Here is a 24736-nt window from a genome sequence, read left to right as displayed (position 1 = left end):
CCTATTGAGTTTTATTGTTTATATAAAGAAAGATGGGTGATTTATGTTTTTATTTTGCACTGTCGCTGAAGTTATTGTTTCAATTACTTTTAGTTGACTCTCTAGAGTCCTTTAATGAAGTCATCATATCATCTATAGAAAGTGATCATTTTATTTCTTCTTTGATTATACTTATTCCCTCAATTCCTTTTTCTATTCTTTTTTTTTTTTTTTTGCTATAGCTAGCATTTCTATTAAGTAGTAATTAAGTAATGATGGCTGTTGATTTTAGATACATATTTTATTACCATGTTAAAGAGAGGTTCATTTATTCCTATGTTTTCTATTTGTTATTTTAATTTTTAAAAGCAAAAATGAGCATTGTATTTTCTCAAAAACTGATGTAGTCAATAATGCTTATAGTTTTTTCTAATACTAAACCAGATCTGCGTTCCTGGTATAAATTCAGTCAAGTCATAGCATAAAATATTTGTGATACATTTCTGTAGCCTTTTCCATAATATTTTATTTAAAAATTGGATATTTAAAAAAAAAGATATTGGTTTACAATTTTATTTCCCTGTTTTAACTTTCTCTGGTTCATATATCAATACTATATTTATCTTGAAAGGATGCTTTTTGGGATTCCTTCTTTTGCTATTTTTTCAAATGCTTGTATAATATTGGATTTAATTGTTCTTTGAATAACAGAATTTCCTTGTAAATCTGTCTGGACATTTTTTGGAGGGAGAAAATAAATTTTTGGTTTGTTTCATTTCTTTTTCTGAGATATGATTATTTCAAATCCCTTTTCTGGTTTTGTTGATCAGGGTATTTTATATTTTTGTAAATATTTATCCATCTGATTTAAGTTGTTCTCATGAGCATGTAGCTGGGCAAATCAATTTCAATTAATATTCTTTATTCTTCATTTGTTATGATTTCCCTTTTTCATTTCATTAATTTTCCCTCTTCTTTTTAATAAAATCAGATTGTCTATTTCATTTCCCCCTACCAAAAAAAAAAACCCACTAGCTCCAATTGTATCCGTCAATTCAATAAAGTTTTTTCTTTTTTCTTTCTGTTTCTTTGAATTTCACAATTTCTATTTTGGTGTTTAATTGGGGATATGTTCCTTTTATCTTTTTTAAAAATAGTATTTTATTTTCCTCCCATTACATATCAAGATTATTTTTATCATTCATTTTTACAAGATTTTGAGTTCCAAATTTTTCTCCTCCTTCCCTCTCCTCTCCTCTTCCTAAAATGGTAGACAATTTGACATAGATTATATATGTGTTCTCATGTAAAGCATATTTCCATATTAGTCACAGTTGTGAAAGAAGAAACAGATAAAAAAACATAAAAAAGTAAAGTAAGTAAAAAATTATGCTTCAATCTACATTCAGAATATATCAGTTCTTTATTGGGACGTGCATAACATTTTCCTTCACGAGTCCTTTGTACTTATCTTGGATCACTGTGTTCTTGAGAAGAGCTGAATCATTCATAGTTGATCATCACATAATGTTGCTGATACTGTGTACAATGTTTTCCAGGTTATGTTCATTTCACTTTGCATCAGTTTGTGCAAGTCTTTCCAGGTTTTTCTGAAATTTACGTGTTCATCATTTCTTATTGCACAATAGTATTCCATTACATTCATATGCCACAGCTTGTTCAGTCATTCCCTAACTGATGGGCATCTCCTCAATTTCCATGAATTTGCTACCACAAAAAGGGTTGCTATAAATATTTTTGTACTTGTGGGTCCTTTCCCCTTTGATCTCTTTGGAATACAGACATAGTAGTAGTATTGATAGATCAAAGGATATGTACTGTTTGGTTGCCCTTTGGGCACAGTTCCAATTTGCTCTTTAGAATAGATGGATCAGTTCACAACTCCACAAACAGAGTATTAATGTCCCAATTTGCTCATCTCCTCCCTAACATTTCTCATTTTCCTTTTTAGTCATATCAGCCAGTCTGATAGATGTGAGATAGTACCTCAGATTTGTTTTAATTTGCATTTCTCTAATCAAAAGTGATGTAGAGCACTTCTTCATATGCCTATAGGTAGCTTCGATTTCTTCATCTGAAAACTGCCTGTTCAAATCCTTTAACCATTTATCAGTCGAGGAATTACTTGTAATCTTATAAATTTGACTCAGTTCTCTGTGTATTTGAGAAATAAGGCCTTTATCTGAGACACCTACTATAAAGATAATTTTCCAGTTTTCTACTTTCCTTCTAATCTTGATTGCATTGGTTTTGTTTGTGCTAAAGCCTTTTAATGTAATACAGTCCAAAATGATTTATTTTACATCTCATAATACTCTCTATCTCTTGTTTGGTCATGAATTCTTCCTTTTTTCATAGATCTGATAGGTAGACTATTCCTTACTTTTCTAATTTGCTTGTAATACCACCTTTTATGTCTAAATGATATACCCATTTTTACTATCTTGGTATACAGTGTGAGATGTTGGTCTATATCTAGTTTGTGCCATATTGTTTTCCAGTTTTCCTAGCAGTTTTTGTTAAATAGTGAGTTCTTATCCCAAAGGCTGGGGTCTTTGGGTTTATCAAATTATGATCATTTACTACTGTCTTGTATACTTAATCTATTCCACACTCAACTTCTCCTTCTAAAATTTGGACACTATGTCCCTTGGTGCATATATATTTAGTAATAATATTACTTCATTGTCCATAGTACTTTTTTGTAAGGTATACTTTTCTTCCTTATCTTATAAAATCTATTTTTGCTTTTCTTTTGTCTGAGATTAGGATTGCTACCCGTGCTTTTTTTTTTTACTTTGCTTGAAGCAAAATAAATTCTGCTCCAACTCTTAACTTTTACTCTCTGTGTGTCTCTGTGCCTCAAGTTGTATTTCTTGTAAACAACATACCGTAGGATTCTGGTTTTTGATCCACTCTGCTTCCTGCTTCTGTTTTATGGGGGAGTTCATCCCATTCAGGTTCACAGCTATGATTACCAGCTGTATTTCCCTCAATCCTATTTTCCTCCTGTTTGTCCTCTGTCTCTTTTCACCTTTTCCCTCCTAAACAATGTTTTGCTTCTGTTTACCACCCTTTCTTCTGTCATACCCCTACTCCATTACTTAATCTCCTCCCCTCCTACTTTCCTGTCAGGTAAGATATATTTTTATATTCAATTGATAGTGTATATTATTCCCTCTTTGAGACAATACTGATGAAAGTAAGGTTCAAGTGATGCCCATCATCCACCCTCCCATCTCTCCCTCCACTGTAAAAGTTTTTTTTGTGCCTCTCCATGTGAAATAATTTACGCCATTCTATCTCTTGTTTCCTTTTGCACCCAACATATACCTCTTTCTCATCACTTAATAATTTTTATGTCATCCCCTTAAATTCACCCTATACTCATACCTTTTGTCTATGTATATTCCTTCTAGCTATACTATCAGTGTACAATTTTTAAGAATTTCAAGTATCATCTTCCCATGTAGGGATGTACACAGGTCAGTTCCATTGAATCCCTTAGGTTTTCATTTCTACTTTTCCCTTTTTAGGCTTCTCTTGGGCCTTGATATTGGATAGCAATTTTTTTTTTGTCCAATTCTGGCCTTCTTGTGAAAGCTTGAAATCCTTCTATTTCATTGAATAGCCATTTCTTTCCCTTGAAATATTATGCTTAATTTCACCAGGTAGGTGATTCTTGGTTGTAGTCCTAGCTTCTTTTCCTTCTAGAATATCATGTTCCATGAATATTGACACGTTAATATTGTAGCTGCTAAGTCCTGTGTAATCCTGATTGTGGCACCTTAATATTTGAATTGTTTCTTTTTGACCACTTACAATATTTTTTCTTTGACTTGATAATCCTGAAATTTGGCTATAATGTTCTTTGGAGTTTTTATTTTGGAATCTCTTTCTTGAGGTGACCAGTGGATTATTTCAATGCCTATTTTGCCCTTTGGTTCCAGGATATCAGGACAGTTTCCCTTGGTAATTTCTTGAAAGATACTGTATGGGCTCTCCTTTTGATTATGACTTTCAGGTAGCTCAGAGATTCTGACACTGTGTCTCCTGGATCTACATTCCAGGTCAGTTTTTTTCCCCAGTAAGGTATTTGACATTTTCTTCTACTTTTTCATTCTTTTGAATTCATTTGATTGATTCTTGATGTCTCATAGAGTCATTAGCTTCTGCTTGCCCATTTCTAACTTTTAAGGAATTGTTTTCCTCAGTTAACTTTTGTACTTCCTTTTCCCATTTGACCAATTATACTTTTTAAGGTATTGCTTTCTTCAGTGGATTTTTGTATCTCCTTTTTCATTTGGCCAGTTATACTATTTAAGCAGTTGTTTTGTTTTTCCAAGCTGTTGACTCTTTTTTCATAATTCTCTTGCATCACTCTCATTTCTTTTCCCAATTTTTCTTCTACTTCTCTTATATGATGTTTAAGCTCCTTTTTGAGCTCTTCCATGAGTTCCTTCTGGGCTTGAGACCATTTCCCATTTTTATTTGGGGATTTTCCCATAGGGGTTTTGACATTGTTGTCCTCTTCTGAGGTTATGTTTTAATCTTCCCTGTCACCACAATGACTTTCTATGGTCAGATTCTTTTGTTGTTGTTTTTTGCTCATCTTGTTGGGTTTTTTCCCTTTTAAAAAAATTTCCTGGGGGGAAGAGACACTGTCTTAGCTTCTGTTCACCTGGTACTTCCCCAATATCATCCTGAGACAATGTAAGGGACCCTCATGTTTAGTGCTGTGATGAGGGGTTGGGGTGGGGAGTGCCTGGCACTGCTAGAGACCATAGGGGCCTGGTAACTTATCTGGTGCTATGACTGGGTCCTAGTGCTGGTGTCTGGCATGTGCTGAGGATGGCAGGGGAGTTTCTGTGTTGAGTTCTGCCTATTTCCCAGGGGCTACACTGAAGCATGAAATGGTTCTTGGAGCTGGAGTCTGCTATTCCCAGGCTATGCTGATGCATGTGGGAGAAGAGTATTCTGGTGCTGGCATTTGCCAGCTCAGTATCTCCTACTGATTTGTTGAGGTGGGGCTTGCTGCTGGCTTACTGGGATGCTTCCTCTCCTGTACTGTGCTCCCCTTTTATCCAAGTGAGACAGACCTTTCTTGACAATCTTCCAAGTTTCTTGGGCTAAAAGATTGCTTCACCCCATCATTTTACTGGTTCTGCTGTTCCAGAATTTGTTTGGGGGCACTATTTTATGGTTGTTTGGAGTGAATATGGGAGAGTTATGGTGACTTACTGCTTACTCCACCATCTTGGCTCACAGAAGTCAATATCCCTTCTATTTTTATTACTAAAATTTTACCGACATAAATTTCCTCCTTAGGATGATTTTGCCTACATTTCAAAATGTTTGGTATACCCTTTCATTGTGTTCATTGTCCTTAATGAAATTACTCATCATTTCTATGATTTATTCTTCTTTATCATTAAATTATTTAGGCTTCAGTTAATTTTTAATCCTTTATCCAATGGTTCCTTACTAAATACACTTTAATTGCATTGTGGTCACTAAAGGATGTGTTTAATAGCACTGCATTTTTGCATTTGCTTGTGATGTTTTCATGCCCTTAAACTTGGTCAAATTTTGTAAAGGGGCCATGCACAATTGAAAAATTTATATGCCCCTTTCTATTCCTATTCAATAATAATCAGTGATCCATCATACATAAGTTTTCTAAAATTTCAAGTTCCTGTCTTCCTTCTTTTTTATTTTTTCCTTAGATTTGTCTAACATTGAAATAAGCATATCAAGGTTCCTACTTTTTTAGTTTTACTATTTTTTCCTATAGCTTGTTTAGTTTTTCCTTCAAATATTTAGATATGTTAGCCTTCAGTGTATATATGTTGAATATTGAACCTAATTCATGGTCTATGGTACCTTTCAGAAAAATGTAGTTTCCATATTTATCTCTCTTAACTTACTCTATTTTTGCTGTTGCTTTGTCTGATATTGCAATTACTTTTTGAGTTCAGCTGAGTCATAATAGATTTTGCTCCTTACTTTGACTGTGTGAGTCTTCAAGTTTCAAGTGTCCTTTTTGTAAGTCACATATTGCTGGAGTTTGCTTTCTAATCCACTTTAGTGTCCTCCTTCATTTTATGGGTGAGTTCATCCTATTCAGAGTTATAATGATTAATTTTGTCTTTCTTTCAATTCTATTCTCTTTATCATGGATTCTTATATTTTCTCTCTTTTTTAACTCCCTCTTGAGGTATCCCCTGTGCCCAGTAGCTGAGTCTTAAATCTTCCCTTTTTGGGGAAAGGTGTTCTTCATCAGAGTCGAAGGTAGAGATCCCAGTTCCCTCTCTGAGGTCTCTCCATCCATGTTCTTCTTTCAGGGACAGGCTAAGTGGTGCTGGACCACCTCTAATCTCTAGACTATAGGTTGAATTTGTGGTATTGATTATGCTGGAAAGATGACTCACCAGCATCTCTTTAGATTTCTGATTAGTACCCATTCCAATGTTTATTTGAGATCTTTGATGGAGTAGTTGTCAGAAAACAGGCTATACTACTTTCTTCAATTCTACCATCTTGGTTGGTTCAAGTCATTTAAACTGAGTTTTTACCTCTGTATTAGGTCTGCTGCATACAACTTTGCTATGTAATGCTATGTTTTATATGTTTGCACATACCTACTGTGTTTGCCATACTATGTGTAATTGTAATTTGTGAATTAGGTCCTGTTTGCCTTTGTGTGTCACATAGGCCAAGGGAAATATGCAGATAATCCTTCTATATTTGAATAAGAGGATTCCTTAATAAGACTCAACAAATTGTATATATGTAATTGGTATGGTGTGAAAGGATTGCACAGTTTTAACTAGGAGAGGGTAAAAGGGGCCCAGTAGAGACTGTCAGCTTCCTCCTAACTCTTCGTTGTTCCTGATGTTTTTGGAAAAATTATCAATACTTCAGGGCCATTTTTATGATCATTCCCTGGTTGAGGAAAGACAGGCTTTAAAAGGACAAATGAATATGACCATGGGGGATGGCTACCAGGAACCTGAGGCAGGGAGGAGATAAAAGAAATTAATTTGTCCTAATCCATTTGGGAGGAAAGGCTGAGCACCTCCTATAGAGGAACAAGCCAAGAAGGCTCCTGGCAAACTGAACAGCAAATCCTTTTATGGTCAGCTAAGAGGAGACAGTTGGACTGTTTCCTAATAGACAGAAGAATGTATGCCTGAGGACACTTCTAGAAGTGGTAGAAGTAGGAACAATGTTCACAAGAAGAGCAATGCAGAGCCGGAAAGCCTTTGGCATGGCAGAGAAGGCTGGATAACGATGAGAGAGCATCAGCAAATGAGTGCTGCAGCATGGCGAGGAGGCAGCAGATGCTGCTTCAGAGGCGGAGGGTACACACAGCTTCAGTAAGAGATAGGGAGCAGAGAGCAGCAGCAAAGGTCTGAGACCACACAATGCCCTAGGGCTGATGGGGGCTCCTGGAAGGCAGATCAGAAAGAACTTAGGCAGGAGGCTGATTTCTGGTCACTATGTATGACAGATGGCACTGAAGCAATTTTTTCTTACTTGGAAGGAAAGGAAAGAAAATAAACATGTATTAGGTACTCATGAGGGATCAGGCACTACTCTAAATGATTTAATATTGTTATCTCACTTGGTTTTCCACAGCAGTTCTATGAAGTGGGTGCTATTATGATCCCTATCTCATTCTTGAAGAAACTGAAGCAAAAAAAAAGTTAAAGGATTTGCCCAGAGTCACACAGCTAAGAAGTGTCTGAGACCAGATTTGAACTTAGTTCTTCCCAAATCCAGACTCAGTGCTCCCTTGTGCCACTTTAGCTGCCTCCCACATACCTGGGAATATGAGATTTCTGGAAATTTGTTCCCTGGTGGCATAGTGGATAGAACTGTGGACCAGGAGTCAAGAAGGTCCAAGTTCAAACCTGGCTTCAGACACTTGTTAACTGTGTTTTTTGTGGCAAATCACTTAACTTCATTCTGCCTCAGTTTCCTCAACTGCAAAATAGGGATAATAATGGAACCTACCTTACAGGATTCTTCTATTTATAAAAAAAAGTTTAGCATAACTCCTTGAATAAGGTAGATGCTATATAAATGTTGATTGCCTTTTTTCCTTTTCCCTGAAATGCACATGAGTCTGAAGTTGTCATTTGCACCCATTTGTGTACGGTGGCAGAGAATGATTCTACTATGGTGCAATGAAAAAAGTGGTGGAATTAGAATCAGAGGACCTGGAGCTGTGCTCCAGCTCTGGTTCCTTATTCCATGTGTGATGTTGGGCAGGTTCCTTCATTTCTGTTGGCCTCAGTTTCCTTTCAGTAAAATTAGAAGGTTTGGCTGAATTACGTCTGTCTTTCCCCCCACCTAAATCTATGTTCTAAGCATGATTTGTTGTTATTCAGTTGTTTCAGTCCTGTCCAATCTTCATGACCCCATTTGAAATTTTCTTGCCAAAGATACTGGAGTAGTTTGCCATTTACTTCTCCAGTTCAGTTTACAGATGTGGAAACTGAGGCAAACAAGGCTAACTGATTTGCCCAGGGTCACACGCTAAGTAAGCTTACATTTGAACTCAGGTCTTCCTGCCTCCAGGTCTGGCACTTTATCTACTGTACCACCTACCTGCCCATATGCATAATTGTCTCTGATTATTTATCTAAGTTGTTGTAGAGGCAGTGTGGTAGAACTAACAAAGTAATGAACTTGGAATCGAAGTAAACCTCTGTTCAAATCTTGCTTCTAAGCATTATTATGTGACCCTGGGCAAGTTACTTAACATCCAGGTGTCTCAGGAAACTCTCTAGAATCTATCAACTAAATCTTTGGTTGTTCAGTCTCTTCGGTCCTTTCTGACCTTTCGTGACCTCACAAAGAGTTATCTTGGCAAAAATACAGGAATGGTTTGCCATTTCCTTCTCATTTTAAAGGAGAGGAAAATGAGGCAAACAAGGTTAAGGGTCCAGGGTCACACAGTAAGTCTGAGGCCTGATTTGAACTCACAAAGATGTCTTCCTGACTTTAGGCCAGCATTCTATCCTGCACCACCTAGCTGCCCTAGGTGCCCAACTAAATCTATAAGGGATTGTAATCTGTAATAGTGGAGCAATTTCACTCTGATGGAATCACAAATCATTTACTTATTTGCGTATTTACCAAGTTATTCTGTCTCAGTTAAATACTTGGCTATGTGTTTTATGTTTTCTTTCTGGTTTGCATTGGATGAGGGCATGAAATGATTATTAACTCATCTCATTGAACCCAACTAAGCAAGAATTACATTCCAAAGAATCTTTTTTTTTTTTTAAAGAAAGGAATATAGATTTGCATGCCTTTCTACTTGTGTCCTGTGGGCAACAGAAAGGTCTGGCATCTTCCCATTGTGGCTGGTATATTACACAGTAAGCCAGCTTTAAAGAACAATTTACCATAAGTCAGGAGGTCTGGTCCTGCCAGTAACTGGATTCCTTATATATAAAATGAGATGATTGGATCATATGATCTCTAAGACCCCTTCCAGTCCTTTCATTCTACACATTTTATTTCTAGGCTTTTTTTTTTTTAAATTGTGTCCAGGAGTCATATTTTCAAGCTCTGAGTGTGGGACTCAAAACATTTTAGAGAGTGCTGTCAAGGAGTTTGTGGTATTCAAAGTGTTCCAGGATAACCTTCAGCTCTCTTTACATTTGAGACTAGATCCTCTACCAAGCTTCCTTTCTTGTGACTGATCGAATCTGACATCCAGCTCACTCACTGTCAGGAACTGTTTGGAGTTTAGGTATCTATACTAGGCTGAAAGGTTTGAAAGTGGCCAGTGTAATTAGTTGTGAAATTAGTGGGTCTAAATGCTTTTAGGAAAACCCAATATTTATTCTGCAAAGTGAAGACTGACATTGACAACACGAGCAAATGCACTCACACAGTAAGTCTCCATAGCTAAGAACCGGCCATGAAATCCATGCTAATTTTTGGTTAGCTTTCCAGTCAGAGCCAAGGGTAGCAAAATTGTCTTCTTCAGGAGCTCTACTCTTCCCTGTTTGTCTCTCATTTCCTTAAAGAGGGTTACAATTACTACCAAAGGGTTGTCCTGGGAGGTGGTGGCCACTTTAAGTACTTTATTTTTTCAATTACATGTAAAATTTTAAAAATAATTTGTTGGGGCTTTTTATTTACTTGAAGTTCCAAATTCTCTCCCTTCCTTCTTTCCCCCTTCCTTGAGAAGGCAAGCAATTTGATATAGGTTATACATGTGCAGTCATGCAAAATACATTTCCATATTAATTATGTTGTGAAAGAAAACAGACAAAAAAAAACCCCAAGAAAAATAAAGTTTTCAAAAGTATGCATTGAGAGTCTATCAGTTTTTTCTCTGGAGGTGTTTAGCATTTTTCATCATGATTTGTTCAGAATTGTCTTAGATCATGGTATTACTGAGAATAATGTCATTCAAAGCTGATCATCACATACTCCTACTTCTACTCACTTCATTCAGCATCAGTTCATGAAAGTCTTTCTAGGTTTTTCTGAAAGCATACTGTGCATCATTTCTTATAGCACAATAACATTCCATCATAATCATATACCCAAACTTGTTCAGCCATTCTCCAACTGATAAGCATCGCTTCAATTTCTAATTCTTTGTCATTCTGGTATTTAAAAAAAATATCTTGTCCAAGCATGACAAAATGTCCTTTTGGACATTAACTACCTTCTGTCCCTAAGTGTAGGTTTAGGAGTAATGATAGCCTGCATAGTGTTTTAGGTTGGAAAAGAACTTTACTAATATAATTTAATTGGATCCTCACAACAGTTCTGCGATGGTGATGCTGTTATGACTTGCTCAGGATCACAGTTAGGAAATATTGGAGGCTGGATTTGAATTTAGTTTTTCTTGACCCAGCACTCTATCAATTTCACTAGCTATCCTCTAGCTTTCGTAAGCTGATTCACAAAAATTAGTTCCCACAAAGCCTTCTTGCTCATTGGCTGGAGTTAGGGGTTTTCTAGATAGTGACCTGAGCCCTAGCATGCAGAGCCAGAACTAGGGTAGGGGTGACCAGATCTTGAGACAGAGTGCTGAAATTTAGAGGGTAAACAAAAGGGTGAAATAATGATTTTTAAAAGGGTATGCAATTTTAAAATTTGCTGTATTTGCGTTTTGATAGCAATTTCACTTCTTCAGTAGGGCAGAAATTAGTCAACAAGGATAATTAGTTAAATATGAAGGCTACTAGATGACATATTTCTTCCCTTTCATTACTTTGTGATTACATACAGTTTTGCAGTATCCCAAGGCTTTCTTCTACGACGGTGAGTATCCAGGGATCTCTATTTCCCTCTCGTGGGATCATGTCGGGTGGTCTCTCTCTCCATGGATGATCTGATGCTTGCCCCCAGGGGGTCAAATGACCAGTTATAGCTTTGCTGGAATGGCTTTTCCAGAACTGGAATGTGGATATTACTTCACTCTGTGCCCCCTTAGAAACAGAGCCAGAAAAATCAAACAAAAACAGAGCTGGCTTTTCTACTGTCAGTTTTTGCCCATCTCTTCCCCAAGGTGATCTATTTGTTGTTCATCTCTAAGTTACTTACACTTAGCTAAGAAAATCAAAATAGAAAGAGTTTTTCTAAAAAGGTCTCACAAAAGAACTTCCTGTCACTTGGTGAACACTTGGTCCCCTTTCTTCTGCAGCCCTTTAGGGCAGATAGCAGTTTGCTTTTATTTTGTGTGCTAGATCTAAGGAAATGGAAATACTTCCTTAGCCTGTGTTTAAAATTTTTAAACTAAAAACTTTTAGTTCAAATGACCTCAGTAATGAGGTAATTAGTGAAGCCATTATTTTAAGTACTTCTGATTGGCAAAACCCCTTCCAGAAAAGCCTTGCTTTTCATCTTGTAAATCCAGTCACCTCAACATTGGGGTATTTTATTTGGAAAAAAACCCAGCCAAGTAAGTTCACAGAGAAACAAGGTAACATACTTTCCTATAGTTCTTCTGATAACTTCTGGCAGCTGTGATAATGTTAACGGAAGCCAGACAAAAGAGTTTGTCATGTTATGACTCCAAAGATTTTAAATGACAAACTCTAAGTAATTTTCATAAGCCCTCTCCAAGAAGGGACTTCACCTTTTTCATTATTATTTCAGATGCTTCTTTGGTTTAGCTGGTAAATGGTGACCTGCAAACAATTAATACATCTTGGCAAACTTGTCAAAATTTACACATCTTTCTGTGCATCTCATAATTTGACCGGAAGGTTAAAAACGAATCAGGAAATAGAGAGCGATTTGTTTCTGAATGAGGTCACACATGAAAAAATATTTCTTTGACCTTGTTACAAAATACTTCCTCTCCTTACCAAGTTTCCTTTCATTAGAAGCAAGTTCAAATTAGAAATCAGATTTAATTCAGTGATATGACAAAGGATTCCTTTTTATTTAAAGTTTAGTTCAATGTCTTGGAGTATCATTGATTATTAATAGTCACAAAATCAGAATTTTTTTTTCTTTTGTCTTCCTTGGGTCATTGTGTAATTAAAAGAAATTTTTTTTGGTCTGAAATTTTGTTAGTATAGGGAATTCTTTTTACCGATGCTGGTCAGAATTCTGTATATAATTTATGATCTTAGAGAGTTGCCTTGGGGTACAAAGAACTTAAGTGACTTACATGCTGTTGGCCACCAAGGCAATGGGTGTCAGAGACAATATTTGACTCTGAGACTAGCTTAAGTCATGTTGCCTCTCCCTGTAAATGGCAGTTGTCCTGTCCATACCTTGACTTTCCCTGTTGTGGTTTTGATATGTCTCGTCGGCATAAGAGGTTAAAGGAGAATATTTCAGAAGTTTTGTGGAAGCTGTAGATGACATAAAAAGGCCAGTAGATGACAGAAAAAAAGTTTAGAAACTCAGAAATGCATAAAACATATGTCTAGTATTACATAATATCAACATATTTTATCTATTAGTCCCATGCTAATTCAGACGTTTTCCTCTGGTATGAAGGGAAGAACAAAAAATTCTACATAGATTTTCTAGAATTTGGGAGCATTGTACCTCTAACCCCTGTGACAAGGAAGAGATAACTATACACTATTTCAAAAATTCCAAAAGTATCTGCTATTTTTTCTCATTTTTCTTTTCTCCGCATTGAAGTACTGTAGAACATTTTTTATTTGGCCACTCAGTGCCTCTTCTTCCTTTCCTTTCACTTAATTCTAAATCTCCTGCAATCTAGCTTTCAGCCTCACCAGTCAACTGAAAGCACTCTCTCCAAAGTTACTGATGATCTCTTATTTGCCCAAATGCCTTTTCTCAGTTCTTAGCCTTCCTGACTTCGTTGTAGACTTTGACACATCAATCACTCTCTTTTCCTGAATACTTTCTTCTCCTAGGTTTTCCTGACACTGCTCTCTCCTGGATTTCTTTTTACCTGACTGACCTCTCATCTGTTTCTTTTACTAAATCTTCATCTAGGTCATACCTACTAACCAACAATATCTCCCAAATCTCTGCCTTTGGTGCTCTTTTCCTTCTATACTCTTTCAGTAATCTCATCAACTCTCTTGGGTTTATTGTCATCTCTATTGAGAGAATTCTTTAATTTATATATCCAGTCCTAATATATCTCCTGAGCTATTGTCTCACATCACCCAATATCTCTTAGACATCTTTAACTAGATATCTCATACTCCTTCTATTTATTCTGGCCAAGTTTTGTTGATTTTGGCAATTGATAACTTGATTATGTTGACTATCATCAAATACATAGGTCAAGACAACTAGGTGACACAGATTAGAGCGCTGGACTTGGAGTCAGGAAGACGAGTTCAAATACAGTTTTAGATACTTACTAACTGTGGAACCCTAGGCAAACTTTTGTCTGTCTTGGTTCCCTCAGCTGTCAAATGGGAATAATAAGTTCTACTTACCTCCCAGGGATGTTGGGAGGATAAAAAAAGAAAATATTTATAAAGCATGTTGCAAATCTTAAAGTGCTACATAAAGGCTGTTTATTATTACAGGTCAGACAAAGTCTTTGATGACAAATTCAACAATTATTTAGTAAACATTTGCTGTGTGCCAGGCACTGTACTTGGTGCTGGGAGAAGTACACAACTTAGCTAGGACACTTTCTTGCATTTACAGAATTTATCATCTAGTAGAGAAATAAGATACAAAATATTATCTTGCAAGATGAATGCCTACGAGAGATGAAAACTACAGTGTTACAGGGGCCCTCTTGGGTGAGAGGCGAGAGGCATGGAGATATTATTACCAATTATGGGGATCAGGGGAGGCTTTGTGGAAGAAGTGCCTGTTTGAGTTGAACTTTAAAGGATTATGGGTAGGGAATAGAAGGATAGGCAACAGTTTGAACAAAGTATAACACAAAGAGTTTTTACACCTACTTGCCAAAAAACAAGGAGAAGCATTAGAAATTCCATGCCATTCGAAAAGGAGTCTCAGAAAGAGTTTAAAGGAAACTTGTGTAAACTGCACTATCTCTGCAGCTCACAGACTTTTCTGGTCTGTGGCTCCACATAGTATAACCACGCTTTGGGCCAACATCCATCATGTCCTGTGACTTGGTGTGTCTTTCCCTGTGCCAATTCTAGGAGTATAGACTGTTCCCCATCCCAATGTGACTATACCTATGGTGTGACTGTCCTTTGTGGGAATTCATTTATCACAATTAATTAGATTAATATTAATTAGATAAGATTAATGCACATTCATTAGAGAGGAGAAAAATTAATACTCTTATTTGTAGTTTACAATGAAAGTCATTTTCACCTGAAATATCTCAAAAATGACCTATGATAAATAAACCTGTTTTCACACTGATTTTTTAAAAAGAAATAAATTGAGAACTAAAAAAAATAAAAAAAAAACATGGATTATTCTACTTACCTGGCTCTCCACACCTATTTTTCTTTAGCATTTATACATGTGGTAGGATGACATGGAGTTAGTAAGGAAGCAACACATAGGACAAGATCTGGATATGGGTAGAAAGTGCTCACTAATAAGAGTGTAGGATCCCCAGGGAAAGGACAGTCCATTTGCCTGGCTATCTATGTAATGCCAAGAGAATGTGAGAAAGGCCATCTCTACACTGGGTGGCATTCCTGTGGAGAATGTAGAGGGTACCTGGATGAGATGGATGGTTCCTAAGAGGCATAGAAGAAAGAGCACTGAACCTGGAGTCAGAAAGACCTGAGTTCAAATCTAACCTCAGATACTCACCTACTAACTTGTCTGCCTCAGTTTCCTCAACTGCAAATGGAGATTATCATAGCACCTATCTCCTAGGGCTGTTGTGAGGATAAAATGAAATAATATTTGTAAAGCACTTTGCAAAGTTTAAAAGTCTATATAAATACTAGCTTATAATCATTGTTTATATTATTATTAGGAGAGTCATACAGAATGTGAAGGCATGTATAGAATGGTATCTGGATGGCCAGAGGAAATATTGACATCAGTGAGTTTATAAATTCATGGGTGTCAGCTTGTTGGTATGTAAGAGCAAATACTCTTTGGCAGGTATATGCCACATTGATTCATTGATACAGACCTGCTGTCAACTCAACACAATGATGGTGAAGATCCACCAAAAGTCAGATTTGACTTAGTCGTGTCAAGCTGAGCTTTCTGCACACTTGTACTCTAATTCTGCTGTTTTGTGAGGTCACACTTATGATAGTCTTCTGCCATGCTGGTCTATGAGGTTTTGCTAATAAGTTTAAATTTTAAGCCACTGTTGCTCTTCACTACTATGACTCTCCTTCTGGCAAGGAGTCCAAGTGACTGCTGCTTTCTGGACACTTCTTACCCTCTCATTGTGCAAAAATCTTTTCATCTGTTATACTTTTGTAGGAAACAGTGACAATGAGAATCAATGCCTTTTCTTTTCTCCACCTGTCAGTGGAGAAATCAGCATCAGTAGCTGGTTTGATTAAGTCAAATTAGAGCTATTGTAATTGGCCACAGTATCTTCTCATCTTCAAAAAAAATTGTTGTTGATTTTGCTCTTTAATTATTCAGTGTTTGGATTGCCTATAGAAAGAATTCAGAAATGATAGTTGATTTCATTTTTTATGGTGTTATCATATCCAGTGCCTTCTGAACATCTTCTTGAAAAAAGTATTGATAATATATAGATGTACAGGTAGTCTATCTCTCCGTAGCTACTTTAGTTACTAACATTTCTTGATCCTGAACCATGTTTTCTAATGAATTTTGTTGTAGTCTATTGGTTGAATTAGAGGCACTGAATATCCATGTTGGAGGATCTTGTCCAATTTTTGATGTGATTGTTCCTCTTTCACAACAGTTATAGGGAACAGCTATCATCACGGTGGTCATCACTGGTACCATATGATGACCCACATGCCCCATGAAAAAACGTTTCTTGTGTGCCTGCTGACTTATACTGAAACCAAGATTGTCAGACCCTTTCTGTCCCTCTCTAATAAAAAATTCTGAGATTTCTTTCTATTTATGACTTCTTGATTCATTTTGTTTCATTTATAGCAAGAATAGGAATATTGATATGGTTGAATCCTCAGTAGTTGTATTGGATCAAGGAATAGTTTTGCATTGAGTATGCATAGTAGAATTAATATTTATAGATGGTCTAAAAATTCTGTGACTTTTTAGAACCCTCTTTACACCATTCTTTGACATCAGTATTACAGTAACAGAACAGGGCCACTCAGGAAGAAGTCATTTTGTACTTTTCCTTGTTTAATGGGTTGCTGAAGTTCAAGAATTTATCACCTGTGGTGATAAGCCTCTCCATGTTTAACTTGCCTGTTCCTCGGATGGTAGACCCAGTTTGTCACTGGGATCATACTCAAAGTTTTTCCAGCATGAAATAGGACTTACCACTCTTAGATAATCTCCACAGCATGAAGAGGTACTGGTATAAGATCTTGGTAGAAGATATAACCTACAAATCATTAAAAAAAAACTAAGAAGAGATGAAATATTGTAGGTTCATCCATCATTAGGTTTCTCCATTTTCAGAAACTTATTTGTGCCTAGGTTAAGTTTTCAGATAAATTTTTAGCATAGTCTTCCTGTTTTTCTGATTGTCTGAAGGCTAGGAAAGTGAAGGAAGGAGAAGGTATTTGGGGAGAGATTCAGGGTGGTGCTTGTTGGTCATAGCCATCCTATAGTTTGGCTACAACCCAAATATAATCAGCTCTCTATTATTCACAGAAGTGGGCAGCCTGGATGCTAGATCACTTAAAGTAGCACATGAAAAGAAAAATTCTACCTGCCTTTAGAATGCACACTGGGTTGTTTTTTTTTTCAAATAGTCTTGCCTTCTGCTTTCCCCTCAAATTCGCCTATTGAATGATATCTCCCAGAAGTTGTTTTCCTAAGTTGTTTGCTTTCTTCCTGATTTCTTTCTTTGTTTGTCCTAAAGCATTTCTAGTTATTTCATTCTTGCCATAGCAATAGAGTGTCAGTAACTTCACAAAAAGGAGGCAGCTAGATGGTTTAGTGGATAGAATGCTGGGTCTGGCACCACTGAAGTTCAAAAGTTCAGGTCTAAAGACCTGAGTTCAAGTCTAGCCTCAGACACACATTTACATAGCACTTACTATGTGCTGGGTACTAGGCTAAGTGCTTTCCAAGCATCACATTTGATCTGCATTTGCTTGTGGCCATGGGGTAATGATTAAAGGAAGAACGTATATGATACCATTAGATTCACTGGTGCTGTGTTACCAGTAAGTTGTGTTACCTTGGGCAAGTTACTTAATCTCTGTTTACCTTAATCCACTGGAGAATGAAACATCAAATCACTCCAGTATCTATGCTAAGAAAACTCCAGAGGTAGAATTGACATTATTGTCCATGGGATCACAAAGAGTTAGACACAACTGAGCAATCCCCAGTTTAAAACAGAAGTAATGGAAAAGTACTGCAGGATTCAAAGGCAAGCAAATGAATAAAGGAAGTGAGTACCTTTGCTCTGTAGAAAAGAAAGCAGCTATTCCCTTATTCTAAATTGGCAGCAGAACTAGTATTTTCCAGAGCAGAAAGACAAGTCCTCCCAATTGGCTCATCACATTGTCAGTTCAAGTTGAGTAGGAAGTAATGAGTATTTTGTAACCATTCCTCAGGAGGTTCTTTCTTCTTGTGTTCTTGCTTAGATGACCACAAAAGGCCCTTTTGAGAATTCAGTGAGCTCTAATGGAGGAAGAAGTAAATGAGAAACAAACCCCAGGACAAACAAACTGGAAGGCTGTATCCAAGCACATAACTTGACATGTTGTTGTGGAGTTCACATTTTTTCCACTCTTGATGAGGTAGGGGTTGGGGAAAAGGAATATTGACTCTGGGGAGCTTCATGATTGGATGCTGGTTCAATACCAACACATACCACCTTCCTCTATGGATTTGTCAATTAACAAATTCTTCTTCTCAGCCAGTTGATTCCCCTTAGAGATTTTTTGGTGTGCCTAAATGACTAAGATGCTCTAGGTCATAATATAAGCATTAATCATAAAATAATAAGAAGTGTAGAAAGCTAAGTTTTTGAGTCAATATCCTGAATTTTAGTTTATAGTTAATTTACATTTTTCATTTGGAAGTTCTAGAGGTTTGTATAACGCTTTATTTGGCTTGTGAAGGATTTTGGGGGGTGGGAATAGGTGGAAGGATTAGAGATTTCAGGAAAAAGCATAGTTTATAACCTCAAATACTGTATGTCTGACAGAACTTACATAGATGCTCAAAATTTAGGAGTTGCATCCCTCTTTGTCCAGAATCTACAGACCCATGTTCCATGTTATGATTCTTGTCTCATCTGGACATGGACAAAATACTGATGAGCCCAGTGCTGAACACCTTACTTGCACAAATGTTAATGTTATATACATATTTTGTTGTGAACTACTGCTTCCTCTCCTTGCTGTCGTATTTTAGATGTGAGGGAATGAAATATATCAAAAATATTCTCAAATATGTGCTAGTCAGTGAAGCTTAAAATAATCTCTATAGTAATCATCACTGATCAATTTATTCCCCAAACCCACAAACCAGTGGAATCCTTCCAGAACACATAAAGACCAAACAATCTTATAATTTGAATCCGTACTTTGAGTTAGGAAAACCTAGGATCAAATTCCACCTCACATCTTTACTAGCTGTGTGAGCCTGGGCAAGTCACAACCTCTCGGTACCTCATCTAAAATAAGGGAATTAAACTCAATAATTTCTAAGGATCCTTCTAGCTCTGAACATATGATCATAAACATATGAATCACAGAAGATTTCCCAAGGCAGCTGCGTAAACTTGCACAAGGAATAAAGACAATACAAGAATCTGATACCATCCCAGACACAGAAGCTTATTTCATCCCCAATTTATTGTCTCTGAAATGAATGTTTTTCATATCTTACTATGTTCTGACTCTCCTAGAACAATGTGGTCCATGTAAATAATAAGCACCAGTGAATCTAATGGTATCATATATGTTCTTCCTTTAATCACTACCCCATGGCCACAAGCAAATGCAGATCAAATGTGATGCTTGGAAAGCACTTAGCCTAGTACCCAGCACACAGTAAGTGCTGTGTAAATGCTTATTTCTTTCCTTCTCCCTACTTGCATATGATCACTTCATACATTAACAAGTACTGCAGTGTTATGACAGGAACAGAGGTGCCATGATCACTTCTGCTTCCATGAGTCTCATTTTGGTGAAATTCTTGATATCAGAAGCTCAAAATGCATAGACTCATTCAAAATTATGAAAACATGTATGTATCATGAAATTATGAAAGTGATGACATTATGAAAAACGATGACATTATGAAAACATAGCACATTAGTGCCATGGTCTATATAGTGATTTTTTTTAATGATATCACTAAAGCCCAAGTATTGGTAAAGTGCAATAACCATGCCATTTTATTACTCTTTAGGTTATCTGAAATTTGGGTTTTTCTCATATAGTTATATTTCATTATTCATATACCATCAGTGGAAAAGTATTGACATTAAAATGATGAGTATTTGTGGCAGGTAGAAGGTTAGGATCATTGACAGCTTTTCAGTGGGGTCTAGTCAAATATCCTCTTCTTATTTAAGAAATGCATCTGGTTCATTGCCCATCTACTTAAATGTCCAAGATATAGGGACTGAAGTCAATGGCTCGTGTTCACTTAATTGTGTAGTATTATCTGTTCAGTATGAGTTAACTTTAATCCTTTTGATTTTTCCACTAAAGAAAATTAAGCAAAAATCTTTGGAATTAATACAGATCTCATTCATTGTGTTCTATTTCATTCTAGGACTTAAGGAAATTGGCGAAATGACATCTGCAAAGAAGAGCATCTGGAAAACTCACCATTGTTAAGGAATCTCTTTTCTATTTGAACTATGCCTAGTTTATTCTTTGTGACACTAGCAAACACTTCAGGTTAGCCTCTATCTCCCTCTTTTTATCTCTCATTTGATTTTGATACCCAATGGGCCATCAAACATATATATCTGGGTAGCTATGGAATCTTGTGTTATCTTAACATAAGTATGAGTGACATCATGTTTGAGGAGAACCTTTAGGGTAGCATCTTGATAAAAGCAGAGTAGGATCTTATCATCATAACCCCTTATTAGTTGTATGACTCTATAAATGCAGTATGCTGCAGAAAATTGTCTGTGAAACTCTTCTCATGGTTCATCAAGTATTCCTTTAATGCTTATGTAATCCATTCTCACAAATATTTTATGGAGATGAGAAAGTAGGAATTTGGTACAGTAATTGCTGGTGTCTTTCCAGTAGCAAGTTTTTGGTAATAGGATCATCCGTTATATTTTCTATAGTCTTTTTTTGCCATGTTTCCTCTTTTTGAGATATCTTGAAAATTTATGTGAGTGCTTTAAAATTGTTTTGCTTGTTTCTTTCGTATGTGATTGGTTCAGGACAGCTGTTCTTTCTGGCTACAATTTGTAGTCAGAATTTGTAAATACTAATTCTACTTCTTCACATAGTACATTGGGTACTGAAAAGACAAAGCTCCAATAGAGAGATTTCATTACCTATTGCTGATGAGACTAGGTCACGAAAGAAATGACAACAGAGCTTTTCCATTTCAAATTTATTTTTTTGTTTTCATTTTGGTTTCACCCACAAATGCTGCTGGAATGATTTGGCTTATGTTTTGGAAGACATTTTCCTTTCAACTACTTTTTGCTATTATGTGAAACAATGTTACTAATAATCTTTGTCCATAATATTTTATGAGTGCTTATATTTTAAAGCAGGGTTACTATTCATTGCAACATCCCTTCACTTGGTGAAAAGATCAAGTTTTTCATCTGAAGAAAATTCTGAGCTCTTTTGCCTCCTCATTGTGGCAATTGTTTTATATTGGTTAAATATTTATAAGTCAATATCTTTACTTTTGTCATTTTCCATTTGTCAGTCAACAAAACATGTAAGCAGTTTGGGGATAATCATACACAAGATTTCTTCTCATTTTCAAATTTCCTTACAATTTTGTGTTGATTTTAACTTTTTAAAAGTTGGTTGGTGGCCTTACTAAACGCAGAACTGACCTTGATATGATCCTAACATGGGTAACTGTTTCCTGTCTTAATATATAATCAAGTTTTTCTTTTTGATGACGTTACTTAGTGCCATCCACATTTTCTTATTCTCATTTCTCATGAAAAATATTCATAATGTGTAATAATAAAGACTTCTGTACAATTTACAAACCATTGATCTTTCAGTTCTTCATCTTGAACCATATTTTTCAATATGGTTTTCACTCTTCTCTCTCATACTCACCTTTATACTGAAGTTACTGGGTATTAAGGGATCATCAAGCTCTTCATAGAATTTCTCTGTTTCTTCATCCTCTGTAATAGATATTGGTGCCTAAGCTGAATCTAGCTTCATGGTGATGTCCTTCTTTACGTGGACCATAAACACTTCAAGGTAAATTAACTTCATGTCCCATGAAGTAAAATGTGTTGTTACCTCTGAGTGCACCAGGAACCTAACTCTACCAGTTCCCTTACTTACTATTCCAAGAAGAATTTATGAGCCATCCTTCCATTTAGATTCAGTTTCTTTGTCTCTTGGTTCCACATGTAAGTAATACTGTCAATATGGATATGGTTCAAATCTTACAGCACTGAATCAACTCATCGTTTGAAAAATTGATAATATATTTCTAATACATCCTTTTTGGATTGGATTGATACATAAGTTATCAGCAGTTAAAAGAATATCTGTAGGTGGTCTAAGAATTGTATGATTATTGAAACCTATGTACTCTCTTCTGTTTAATATTATCATTGCAAAAGTAGAAGCAGAAGGGAGCTACACGGGACTGAGGGCTATTTTCCATTTTTATTTCTTTCAAGGGTTGCCATAGACAAAAAAAAAAAAATCATTACCAAGTGGCCAAATTTCCAATGAATATTTCAATACTCTGTTAGGTAGGTCTTTGGGCAGAAGACCCAGTCTACTACTGGACCCATCTTAGGAGATTTTCCATCTTGACTGAATCAGCCAAAGCTTGCGCACAATGGATAAAGGTTTTAGGAAGTCAAGGTCATTTTCATGTCAATAAGACATACAAATAGGATCATAGATTTAGAGGTGATAGGGACCTGAGAGGCCATCTATTATATCTCCTTTTTTGCAGATGAGGAAACTGAGGCCCAGCTCAGTTAAGTAACTTACATGGGGTCATATAGAAAATAAGTGGTAGAATTGAGATTTGAACCCAGGTCTTCCAACTGTAGCTCCAATACACCTGTCACTGTACTACACTGCCTCCCATAACTGGTCCCTCTACTTTTGCAGGGCAACTAGGTGGTGCAGTAGATAGAATGCCAAGTCTGGAGTCAGGAACTGATCTTTGTGAGATCAAATTTGACCTCAGACACTTACTGCCTGTGTGATGCTGGACAAGTTTTTTAATTTTGTTTATCTCAGTTTCCTCATCTGTGAAATGAGCTGGAGAAGGAAATGGTAGGGTAAACCCCTTCAGTACCTTTGCCAAGAAACACCAAATGGGGCCACGAAAAGTTGGGCATGACTCAGCAACAGGAACCATAACGCAGATGCACCCCTCCTTTTTCTTTGGGAGAATGAGGACTGGAGATGCAGAGCTAGCTTTGCTCAACTTAACTTCAATACCACCAGACACTTCAATGAACTGAGCAAAATAATTTGTCCCACTGGGCTCCAATAAGCTGCCTTGATTTTCTTGTCCTAATGTTGACTCAATTGTTTCATTCTTGACCTTGAATTCATATTGTTCTCCCTGTCTCCCTTTTATTTAGTGGAGTTATGATCTAGAACTGAAGCACATGACTACCTGCTTCTGGCTCCACATGTTGTCTGGCTAATTCAACACAATCTTAGAATAAACCTCTTACCCTCTCCTTGAATATCTGTCGCTCCCCAGATCACCGATCTAGCACATGGCATATACAGCAATGATTTCTTCCTGTCGCTATTGTACCACCGTGACACATATGTCTTTATTGCCTTCTCATCCCCTTTTCCCACTGATGGGTTCCTCTCAAGGCTTCCATCTGGGGAGAGGGACAGGAGAAGGGGATCTTTGTTTTGTCCAGTTGTAGAAAAGGAAGGGTTAATCTTCATTCACTTCCTGGTTCTGTTTCTAACTTTCTGGATTTCAACACTATCCCAACCTCCTCTTCCTCCTTTCCCATTTTGTTCCTTTTTTTGTGTATTATCTTTTCCCATGAGAATGTAAACTCCTTGAGCGCAAGTACTATTGTTCTTTGGCTGTGTTTTTATTCCTAGCATTTAGCATAGTTCCTGGCACATATTAAACATTTAATAAATGTTTGTTGTCTTACCTAAACTTCAGAGATTAAAGGATGCATTACTAACCTGTAGCCTGAGCACTGTCTTTTCTCTTGCCACCCAGACCAAACTTCCTACCATGGAGGACATTCATCTGTGTGATGTATAAAAAGTTTGAGAGACATAGTTTCTGGGTAATTAACCATTTTTATTCGTTATAATAGTGAGTAATTAGTAAAAATAGTGGTGATTTGGCCATCTCTCATGAAGCAAAGACCAATCATAGTGGCTTCTTGATGCTTATATGACCATGGAAGAGCGATCAACTTTGATTGGCTAATAATTAATGAGAGAATGAATATTATAATGACAGGTAGATATATTCTAATGAAGAGTTAAGGGCCTTGACTCTGATCTCTCTTGCTCCCAGTCCACTCCCAGCCTTGGGCAATCTAAACAAAGGATTTACCCCTCTCCCCCAAACCTGAGTGGAACACAATGAGCTTCCCCACCTGGGTGGGGTCAGAACAAGATTGAGGAGAAAATTAATCCAATATTATTATCCGCAATGTCCTTCAGATTCCTGCTTGACTTAGTAGAGAATGAGGAAATAGGAACGGAAAAAACCCTAGATATCTCCAGTAACTGGTTATTTAATAATCACTCCTCTCAGCCGTCCCTCACTGCAGATCTCATCTCCAGAGGTCATAGGATAAATCTGAAGTTCATACAACCTCCTTGAGCCTCAGTTTCCTCATCTATAAAATGAGTGGGTTTGACTTAGATGAGCTCTAAGTTTCCAGTTTTAAGGTTCTATGAAGAGTTGAAGCAACGTGCCTGTGGTAACGTAGCATGTCTGTGGCACAACTAGGGTGACGAAACCTAACTCCCAAATTCTGTGCCCTTTCTAATAATAATCAAAGGAT

Source organism: Notamacropus eugenii, chromosome 5, assembly GCF_028372415.1.
Source record: "Notamacropus eugenii isolate mMacEug1 chromosome 5, mMacEug1.pri_v2, whole genome shotgun sequence".
Lineage (NCBI taxonomy): Eukaryota > Metazoa > Chordata > Mammalia > Diprotodontia > Macropodidae > Notamacropus > Notamacropus eugenii.
The sequence above is the reverse complement of the archived record's forward strand: the minus strand, read 5'-3'. Positions refer to the sequence as shown.